Source organism: Manis pentadactyla, chromosome 1 (genome assembly GCF_030020395.1).
Source record: "Manis pentadactyla isolate mManPen7 chromosome 1, mManPen7.hap1, whole genome shotgun sequence".
Taxonomy (NCBI): domain Eukaryota; kingdom Metazoa; phylum Chordata; class Mammalia; order Pholidota; family Manidae; genus Manis; species Manis pentadactyla.
In genome coordinates, this window is record NC_080019.1 from 225,197,845 (window position 1) to 225,209,757 (window position 11,913).

The following is an 11,913-nucleotide window of genomic DNA, read 5'->3' on the forward strand; positions in this document are numbered from 1 at the left end:
AGAGCTGTGATTGAAGGGTGGCGCCAGGGCTAGAAATGAGGCAAAGCAGGGAGGAAATGGGGAAGGACTTCCCTCGGCTCAGGTCTCCAGCCTGTGCAGCCAGGCCTTCTGGGAGACGGAGCCTGCAGGAGTCAGCCTCCTGGGGGCAGAGAAGGGGCAGAGAGTGGAAGAGGAGAGAGGGGCGAACAAACGGGCAAGAAACCGCACAGTGATGATCGTGGTGATGACAATGGTGGTGGTGATAAAGATGGATGCAAAGGGCCCGGAATCAGGTTTATTGATAACCTCCTCAGGATTTTCCATCAAGGGTGGCATCAGAAAAGACACAGCATCTAGAGACAGTTCAGGTGCTAATACATCATTTTTTCCTATCCCAGAATCTCATAATGCCATGGAACATTTAGGTTGTTTGCACACAGTGTCAAACACTGGAAAAAAGCATAAAAAAAAAAGAAATCCCTCAGTCAGGCAGGCCCTGGGGCAATACAACAGTGGCATTTGAGTGCACCAAGTTAGGTATCAGGCTGGGAGAAAAAGGAAAGATGTGGAAGGCAAGCAGGGGTTTGACAAATGACTCCATGCAGAGTTACTGACAAGTGCCTCAGATCACCTGCCCGGAGGCTGCAGGAGTGGGGCCCCTGGGTGTTGGCTCAGCGGGCCGAGGCAGCGCGGGGTCAGCACACGGCTAATGGCGCTGAGGTCTGATGAACTGCTTCAGTGAGAAAACAAAATGTAATTACGGAGGAGTGTTTTTGCCAGTTTTGCTCTCACATTTGGGTCCACTGCCCTGCTTTTTATTCAGCCAAAATTAAATAGAGGCTAATAGCAGTGAGGCTCGCAGAGATTTGCCTTAGATGGTTTTTTACTTTTATACTTAGATGGCTTATACTTCTTTTCTGGTGCTAAGTTCTTCACTGGGGGAAGCTTGGCAGCTCTGTGAAATACACTTTCAGAGTCTTAGAATCTCTTGAATAATGCAAAAATGTTCATATACGTGTGCATTTTCCTGGCTGAAAGGACTGCTAGATTCTCCACGTGTCTTATAACCACTGTAGGCATCACTGCTGTAGGCAAATGCCACCAGGTGGGTCATGATAGTGCCTTTTTGAGAAGAACCCCCAGCCTCACCCTAAGAGGAACAGTGTGTGTGGACCCTTAGTTTCTCCCTTGTGATTGTTACAATTTGGACACTGAGTAGCTGGTATTGTGCTAGGTGTTTGAGATATACTTCTTATATCTTTAACAGCCACTAGAAACAGGAATTGTCATAAGTTACAAATGATGAAATAGGAGCTTGGAGGGGTTAAGTTACTTGTCCCAAATCTTATGGTTAATAAACAGATGAGCCTAGTTTCAAAGGTAAGGCTATATATATATATATAGGGTTTCAAACTCGATGCTCTTTTTATTACATCAAGTTGCCCTCTTACTCATTATTTGATCATTAATGTTAGAGCTGCACCCAACTCTCTAAATCCCATGAGAAATTTTACCTGAATTTTCTAGCTCAAATTATCCTCTTTCTCTCCATATCCCCAAAGCACATTTTACCTCTACTTTAATACCTCTGATTGTCTGCTTTGTATTTGTGGTTGGTCTGTCTTTCTCCTTCCTAGATTGTGAACATTATAATAACAGTAACCATAATAAGTAGCATTGATTTAAAACCTAAGTTCTAGACATTGTGCTATGCATCTTACATGCAGTTCTTACTGTTCTAGAGGCAATATTATTGTTGTTTGCATTGTGCGATGCTTTACACAGATTAGAAGATCAGGGTTTGCCTAAGAGCACCCAACTAATAAGACTTGGTATTCAAGCAAGTTCTTTCTGACTCCAAGAATCAAGCTCTCAACCACTCTCTCCTTGGCAGGAACTACATTTTAATTATCTTTGTATCTTCCTCTTGGGGTTTAGCATCATGTTTGGGAACTGTTTATGAAATCGGACATTTGTTGACTATTGTGTAACCCAGAATCAAGAATGTGATATCCACTGGGGAGAGTTGGGCATATATCCGGTACTGGGAGATACATTGTGTCCAGTGCTCCCTTCCTGCTTCCAAAGGAACCTGAGAATAAAGTGGAATGCACCAGAAGAGGGTGTCATGCCCACTAAAGGAAGAGATGAAGGGGAAGACTTCTCCTGTGCTTATGGCTGTGTGGTTATCCTCTTTGGAAAGCTATCATCAATAAAAAGGAACAAACTACGAATACACACAAAAACATGAATAAGCTGCAAAACCCACATCTTGAATAAAGAAGCCAAACACACACACAGATATATATATGCTGTATGGTTCCATGTATATGAAGTTCAAGAACAGCAACAACAAAACTAATGTGTAGTGACAGCAGTTAAAATAGCCATTACCTTCTGGAAGTGACAGTGATTGTGGATAATGAAAATGTTCTATATCTTGACCTGGTAGGTGGTCACGTGGGTGTACCCATACATTAAAAAAATTACTATATAAAGTTCATGAAAACTTTTGCCAAGTGAATTCACTTGAAGAATGAGTTAAGGAAGCTCGGAGCACCTCTGTTTGAGGCACCACGAAGGAGGGCATTGACGATATTCCCCTCCTAGCCACCGCTGTGGTCCGACAGCTAAGGGAGGAAGACCGCTCAGCTCAGACTCACTAGTGCCCTGAGCTTGATTCGAGCACTTTCCTTTCTTCCACTAGGCAAGAATACCCCTTAGGAACTTACTTCTCCAACTAAGCATGTCTTTAATTCTATTTATAAGGATGCTCCTTTCCTTTGCAAAGGGAACTTGATAGGAATAATTTAGTTGACTGAGCACTTCAGTTTTGTTGCCACAAACTCTGTTGACTAAACTACAAAGTTGGGCTCTGAGCATGGGGATAACTTGTATTGATTTTGTTTTCAAGACCTAGTCTAATTCTGTCATTCTATAGTCAGCTCTGTTTTTTTTCTGCAGGGACAGGAGACCAGAAGGTTACTTTCTTTCCTGCTGAGCCAGTATCTTATGGAGCCAGGCTATGGCCATCTAACTTCCAGATGCAGCCCCTGGCACCGGCCCTTCCCTGACATTTCTCTTTTTCCTGGTTGATCTCAAGATGCGGGGACCTACATATATGTCTCCATCCTCTTCTCTTAGTCCTAATTATAGGCAAGAACATGGGCTGTTCTGACATAAATTTTATACTCTACTTCTCAATCTACCATTGAATGAGTCTCTAATGTCTTGTTGATGTGCTCGTTGTGTTTTCCTTTAATTTAAAAAAATACTATGGCAAAAGACTAAAAAATTACAATGTTAATCATTTTTAAGTGTACATGTTAGTGGCATTAAGTACATTCACATTGTTGTACAACAATCCCACCATCTGTCTCCGGAAGTCATTTCATCTCACAAGCTGACACACTGTACCCATTAAAACAATAACCTCCCAATTCCCCCTCTCTGCGTTGTCTGTGTGTGCCATGTTCTATTTAGCCTCTCATCCATCAGTGGACTCTCGGGCTACTCCCACCCTTGGCTCCTGTGGATACTGCTGCTGTGGACACGGTGTGCAAATGCCTGCTCAAGTCCTTGCTTTCAGTTCTTTTGGATATACACCCAGAAATGGAGTTTTCTCAAGTGGATGGTGATTCTACTTTTTCATTTTATGGGGAACTACCATGCTGGTTCCCGTGGCAGCTGCACTATTTTGTATTCCTATCAACTGTGCATAAGGGTCTCTATTTCTTGAAATCCTTGCTAACACTTATGTTCTGCTCTATTTTTTTCTTTTCTTTGGTAGTAGCCATTCTGATGAGGTGGGATCTCATTGTAGTTTTGATTTGCATTTCCCTAATAATCAGTGATGTTGAGTATCTTTTCATGGGCTTATTGATCATCTGTATATCTTCTTGGGAGAAATGTTTATTGCTTGTTTTTAACCAGGTTCTTTGCTGGCTTTTTGGTTGTTGAATTGTAGTTGTTTATATATGCTAGGAAAGTTGTGTTTTTGAATATTGTCTCATTTAATCCTCATAATAATATGGAGTAGAAGTGTCATTAGTTCAGCTTTATGGCTGAGGACCCTGCAATACACATGGAGAAATGAAGTTGCAATTTTTTTCTAAAAGCTGCTGCCCTGCTCAGCTGCCCCTTTCCCGTTCCTCTGGCTCGAGAGGGCAGGCTATGTTGGGGCTTTTTCTTCCTGTACCCTTTGGGTTTTCAGGCAGGTGGCTTCCCTGTTCCCCAGCCTGGTATATGTAATGCAAAAAGACACTGCAGGGAACTCTGAGCTGGGTTGTTTGGGGAACCCTGAGGTTCCTGGCATTGTATCTTCTTTTCCCCACCTTTTAGACTTACGTTTGCTTTATGTAATAGGTCCAGGAGTTTTAGCTGTATTTAGCAGAAGGACTATGGAAAATATGTCTACTCCATCTTCCCAGAAATGGAAGTCCCTCTGTAATTTTGAAGCATTAGCTTATTTAAATACTTGCTATATATTCAGGAATAGGCTCAGAGAGCCTAAGTAACTTGCTCAAAAACCTGTTCTCTGATCTGGTACCAGACAGTTTATATGACCTCACCTGCTCCTTTGCCTATAGCAGTGCCCACGTTTATGGAGCTCCAGCGCATCCTGTCACCATCCTAGGCGCCTTCCCCTGCTGTGCAGTCAGGTCCTTGTTTGTTTATTTCTCTTTCTCTAATCGGTTTTACATCTACAGGTGCCGCCCCCTTTCCGTATGCCCACACTACTGGATCTCATAATGATCTGCGTTGGGATGGCTTTGTCTTTATAATAGGACCTTGCTTTTGAATTCCTAGGCTGACAGCCAGCACACCCACACAGATGGGTAGAGATTTGGGCTTCATGGAAATACAGTTAGTACATGGCAGAATTTGACCTTTTCATGTTACGTGTTTTATGCAACATTTTTACTTGTTTTCTAGTTCTAATGAAACAGTTTTTTTTAATTTGTTACCCAGAAGCCAGCAGACACTGGAGCCCAAACCCATCAACGGTGTGAGGGGCTGTCCCCTTGTCAGGCCATTTTCCTCTCTGGGTGGACATTGGCAAAATCACTTGGAAAGATGGTGGCTTTGTCATGGGCTCACCCAGTGAAGTTGCCAGCAGATGGCCTCAAGCATTTAACCACCTGGCTGATATAGTGGAAATTTAATTTCTGAATAAGAATGCTCCACGGTTTATTGATCTGGGCTTTAATTATCTTACAATGTAATGGGGGAAAAAGCGAGAACCTTTAATTTTCTGTTGGCAACTGTCAGTATGCAGACCTCTCTGATGCCCATTTGAAAGGCAGAAACTGGTTCTGCTGAGCAGTGGGGCAGTCTAGGGCCTCTCTCATGAATAAAACATGCCATGTAATTGCAGTGAATGCAGCCAATACACACATATATGTAGAATTGATGCTTATTATCCCATCAATTAACACAGAAAATTTAACAAGATTTTAGGCTTTGTTATTAGTAATCCACCACTCACTAAGAGGGTCTGGAATTTCTTTGGTTGATCCACGGCTTCTTAATTTAGGATTGTAACGCCCACAGGGTGAAGAAATCAGGTGAGAATGCTCAGTTCCTCAGATACGTGCAAAGAGATTGCTGGAAGACTGAAGTAATTGCTCACCCTGACAGGGAGATGCTTGCTAGCAATTTCCCCAAACAGTAGCTTATGTGGGGAAAAGCCTTAGTTTCAAAATTATCTGAAAGTGTTTAATTATATACATTCAAACTTTCAAATTATTTTTGAATAAATAATACATTAATGCTTTAAACCAAACATAGAAAAGGTATATGGGGAAAAATTCCTTTCTGTTCCTGTGCCCTCCTTGCCCAGGTCCTTCCTGTCCCCAGTTATACCATGTTAGTCCGAATTAGTTATGAAGGCTCAATATTTTTTTCCCAAGAAAATATCATGCATGTTTTCATACAGGATCATAATTGTCTTATGTCCTTTAGGGGACTAGGCACAGAATAAATGGGGACATAAATCTTCAACTATAAAGCCAGGTGTCCAGGGGAGGCAGGATAGGGTGGAGGTCTCTGTCTCTCCTGTAGATCTTTCAGAGACTGTGTCTGCTTCGATTTCCAATTGAGCCACTTCTGTGCATCTGGGAGTGGAGAAGGCCTAGCACTGTTTAGCTCAATAAGAGGGAGGATCTGAGCCTTCACTATCGTCCTGGTAGAGTTCCTGATTGTCCCTTCTGACCCAATGATCACTCCTTTCCTATTGCTTCATCCTTAACTACTCCCGCCATCCCCCAGGGAACCGAGTGCTCAGCCCTCACTCAGCCCTTGATTTTTCTCAGTGTCTGACTCCAGCACAGGGCTTTCCAAACCCAGAGGAAGCTTTTAATATGTTGGTGTCAGAGTTTGAGACTAATGCACACTGAAGAAGTAAAATACAATGTGATCTAAATCTCCACCTGTCCTTCTGTGCTGAGGGGAATGTGACTGAACCTGGAAATGCTTGGATTCCCAAAATACTAGCCAGATCTGTTTTTTTTTTTTTTAGCACTTTTGTTTTACTCTATTTTAGATCACATTCTCATAGGATACAAATGGGGTTTAAAGTAATTGTGTTGATAAAATTATCCTTTTAAAAGCTAAAACAGCTGGCAATATGTCTTCTTAGTGACATGTCTGAAATTGAACAGATATAAATAAAGATAACCAAGTTGTAAACAGAAATACTCCATCTTGAGCCCTGCAGAGGTATTAATACACTGAACAATCTATTTGGAGGATCCTTATTTCCCTAACAATGGATTTCCTCTGGGCTCTGACTTAGGAAAGCAGGGCGTCAGCAGCACGTTGCCTTGAACCTCTCGGCAGCTGTCATGATGATAAATCATTACATGGCACCTCTGCTTGAGCCAATCCCACTTCCAATATGAAGTCACTAAGCTCCTTGTAGGTTCAGAGAGCACAGGGGACCCAACTTAAAACTAAGAGCCAAATCAAAATGAGCTGCTACCTGAGTTACCTCCACCTATTACTGACACCACTGATCAGCGAGAATTCCTATCTCCTTCTATACTCTGAAATTTCTTCTTTTCAAATATCTAATTTAGAACAGATGTTACTTTTGAGGAGAACACACTGGAACACATTTTGGAACCATGTCTTTGTAGCTGCATGAATTAGAATAGAGTCTTTGTTTTATATATGTCGGTCCATCCATCCATCTAGTCACAGCATCATTCGTCATTTGATATTCAGTGACCAACACAGATTGGATACCAACTGTGTAGCAGGCTTGGGACTACAGTTAGGGTCCCCACCCTAGTGATGCTTTCATTTTAGTGGGGGAGAGAGACTGTAAACAAGCATGAAAATTATAATTTTGATAAGGGACTCTGACACATCATTGTGGAGTAGCATGGGCTGACGAGATTAGGTGGGGGCAACTTTCTGATGGAGGATCAGGGATGGCTTCTTTGACGGCCTTTGAGCTGCATCCTAAACAGTGAAAAAGTCAGCACTGTGAAGTGCTGGGGGAAGGGCCTTCCAGGCAGACAAAATGGCATGTGCAAAGTTTTCAGGTGTGGAAAGGAGCATTGGAGCTAGAGCACAGTGGCGGAGAAACCATAGGTGGGTTGTGTGTGTGTGCATGTGCCCATACACACACATCTGGGGAAGTCTCAAGGAAATGGCTGGAGATGCACCAAAGCCCTAGAGCACCTGTCATAAGCCCATGTGGTTCCTGGGGCCAGGGAGGCATTGGGTGAATGAGTAAAGGGAGCTAGAGGGAAGACAGCTGGGAATGGTGGGGACTTCATCAACCTGGAGAGTACGAGTCCCCACTTTAGAAACTTCACAGCCCCAGCCAGTTATGGCCAGGGGAAAACACTGTCAGGACTTCTGAATGTTCTAAAGAAGTCTGAAATGTAAAATCCTCCTGAATACCATTAATTCAAGGTAATTCTAAAACACTGTGGGCTAAATGAAACACTTCTGTGAGCTGGGTGAGACAGTGGGCTGATGATTGGGTACCTATGCACTATTGATAAAGGGGTTGCTTTGATTTTACTCTATGCTCCCTCAGATGGGCAGTGTAGAACTAGTTATAGTCTGGTTTAATTCAGTGAACTAAGCTACTCGGTTACCAGTTACACTTTCAGGGGGGATCAAGTCCAACAGTTAATTTCCCCTGGTCTTAAGTGAATACCTACTGTGTACTCAGTGGTGTTCTTTCTCAACTCTTGAAAATGTGCACAAATCTAGAGTAACCCAATAGAACTGTGCTACATGATATGGTGGCTGCTAACAACGTGTGGCTATTTGAATTTCAATTTAAATAAACTAAAATTAACTCAAAGTAAAAATACAGTTCCTTAGTCATACTGGTCACATTTCAAGTGCTTAATAGGCACATGTGGCTAGTGGCTACCACATTAGTCAGTATAGATATTCAATATCTTTACTTCTCTTGGACAGGGTTGCACTGGCTTTTAGGTGATTGTTTCACTGTCTGAGATGCTGTTCTGTGAGGAAAGGCAGTTCTATTAAAAAAAAATGAATGGAGGCAATATATTTAGGTATGAACACAAACATTTTTAACAATCTATTTTATATGTGTCTTTCTAAAAGCCAATTCTGTACTGTGTTATTTCAACTGGGAATGAGCTAACACACTTGAAGGATTAAACGGTTTTCATGTTTCCTTGGCAGTCCTTATCCTGAAGGGTTTCATATTCCAGAATTTCCAAACAACTGTGACTAAGCAAGTCGAGACATGCTTAGGCTTGGGGACCATGATTCTGTACGTGGAGGTTTGAATCAGTGGATAGAGTTGGTGTTCTTCCTGCAAGCTTCTAAGAATGAGGAAAGGCATAGCTATTCACCCAGAGAAAATGCTTAGTAATCACACATTGTCACTAAGGGAAATCACTTCAGTGTTTAAGAGCTTCTATTTCAGATCACAAAAATCTGGATTCACTGTGGCTTCACCACTTTAAACTGATAGCATTAGAACCCTCGTGTATTCCCCAGTATCAAATTAATGACCGGAGGTCTACCATTATTCTCATTTTTAAAAAAAGCATTCCCGGGTTAGGTTATTTTCCCAAGATCACCCAGCTAGTAATTGTGGTGGAGGTGTGTTCAAACCCAGCTAGTCTTACTCCAAGGGCTGTTTTCTTAACCACAGAGCCCCCAGGCCTCTGACCTTTGCCAAGTCACTTCTTTGAGTCTCAGTTTCCTCACCTATAAAATAGGGATAATGCTACCTAGCTCACATGAATTATTACAAAGATATAGCTTTTGACACAGTATCTGCCAGCCACTGTTGGATTTGTTTACTTTTTTCTTTTTGAAGGTTGGAATTGCTTTTATTGGGGTGAGCACTGTAGGTGGATTTGTTTACTTTCAAATAAAACCATTGAGAAAACGTAAAAAAATTACCTCAGTCTCACCATAAAATAAATATGTGTAAACAATAAGGCTATTTTACCTATCAAACTGGCAAAAACTGAAAATTACATAATATCCTAATCTGGCAAGAAGGGCAGGGGTTGGTAAAGAGATACTCCTGCATAACCTCTAAGGAAGGAATTGGCATTATGTATGAAAATTAAGAATACACCTATATTTGACCACTTCCAGGAATGTATCTTTTAGATATTCTGTTAACATGTCCAAGGATGTGTGTTTAAGAGTGAATATTCACTGCTAGTATTTGCTGCAGCAGAACACCGATCTGACAGTCTAGCTGTCCTTCAGTAGAGGATTGACTAAAATACTGATTAAGATTTTTCTATAAAGGGCCAGAAAGCAAATATTTTAAGCTTTATGGACCACTTGAACTCTGTCATCACGGTGAGAAAGCAGCTGCAGACCATATGCAAATGAATGGCTATGGGTCTGTTCCAGTGAAACTTGATATACAAAAATAGGTGGCCGACTGGATTTGGCCCGTGGATTGTAATTTGCTCACTCCTGGTCTAAGTAAAGAATGCTATGTCCATACAAGGGAATACCATGCAACCATTAAGAAGAACATAGAACAATCTCTAAGATACACAGTTAGGTAGAAAAATCAGAATGTAGCAAGCATCTAGAATATTTACCATGTGTCAGGCACTATTCTAAGTGCATTATATGTATTGACTCATTAATAAGCACAGTTACCTTATAAGGCAACTATTATTAATCCCGATTTTAGAGATGAGAAAATGAAAGCAGGGGCTTATTAAGGAACTTTGTCAATTTCTCCAAATTAATAAGTGGTGGAGTCAGGATTCAAACCATGTGAATCCCAAGACCAAACTCCCACCCTTCCACATGCTGCCTCCTAGAACAGGGTGTATACCAGGACAGCACGCTACCTTTTACAATACAAAACAGTGGGATTGTATCAGTGTTTCTCAACCTATTTTTCATTCACATTTCCTCTAGGGAAACATTTTAGACTTTTTTTCCTAGTAGCTCCTCAATGAAATTTTAATATCACAGATATACAGTAAATCTGTTCATGTACTATATTATCTGCACTTTATCATAAGGAGTAGGATTTTCCTGCCCTCCCCCTCCCTTGAACCAATTTTCAGCCCTTTGGGGGCAACCCTGTCCCCGCTGAGAATGAATGAATGTTACGTGTACTTACATCTTATCTTCACAGTCCATCTCTGAAAGGGTCTGTAAGGAATTGCGAATATCGGTTGCTTCTGGGGAGAGAGGGTCAGGAGTGGGAGACCTCTGATTATATTACTTTCTACAGAAAGTGCGAGTAGAAAATAAAGCCCCCTGAGTTGCCAAAACAAATAAACACGCGGTGAAGGAGGCAGAGGCCCACCCTGGATCGCCGGCTGAGCTCCCGGGAACTAACGAGACTTCTGAGTCCTCGGGAGCCCTTGATTGGGGCAGGGCTACAATTTCTTACCTCTGGGGGGAGATTTGTTTGCCGGGCTTTGGTGGTCCCGCTGACAGCCTCTCCTTCCCTTTTCCACACAAGAGAATTTCAAGATTCTTTGTTCCCCACAAACGACTCCAAATTGGGAGAAAGAAGTAGATGCTTAGTGGGGTCTTTAACCCCTTGTTAGAATGTATGAAGTCCTGCCTCCGTCTCTCCTGGAACCCGGAAATCCCCTCTGAGATCATTACAGTGAAATATGTTTCCCACTTATCTTTTGTTTCCCAACAAATGAAGACTCCGCTGGATGCAACAGTGCATTTTGGGGAAAAAAAGAAGTGATGGCAGAGAGAATGGGCTGGAACCAGGATAAGAAACTTCTAGGTTCTCAGTTTTGTTTCGGGTATCTCACGGTCACTATTTCAGTGTGGTTATTTGAAGTTTAGAATTCAAATAAATTAAATAACAGTATTTTTCCTCCATCTCTGATCTGCTACATGTCAGCTTCTTTCTACATGATGGCACCCTGTAGTTGCCTTGCTTGAATTCTTGGAATATTTTGTGATGATTACATTAAAGGAGATTGGGAACATGGGAGAAGCAGACTTTTGGGAAAAGATGGTGGTTAGTTTGGTATATACTGAGTTTAATGTGCATCTGGGCATCCTGGTTGTCTTGCCAATGGGCTTCAGCCCCGGGCAAGTTCGCTATGGATTCAATGTGACCAAAGAAATTGACAGCAAAACATTCTTTGGGGCGAAAGGGTTTATTACCCGGCTTGTTCTCCGCACTAGCATCTCTGCCTCCGCCCAGAGCACTGGGCCGAGCTCTCTATGAGCGCAATCATAGCTTATTGCCCACAGGTGTGGAAGCGGTAGCCTAGCAACAGGCCAGTTACATCATCAGGTGGTTTAAGTTCAGTGAGGGTCCTGGCCATAGGAACCCCAACTTCCCCACACTGGTGCAGAGGTCCATTATGGAACAAATATTTATTGAGTACCTAGTATATTCCAGGCAATGTCCCAGGGGCTGAGGATACAGGTGTATCCAATCTAGACAAGTCCCAGCACTTCATG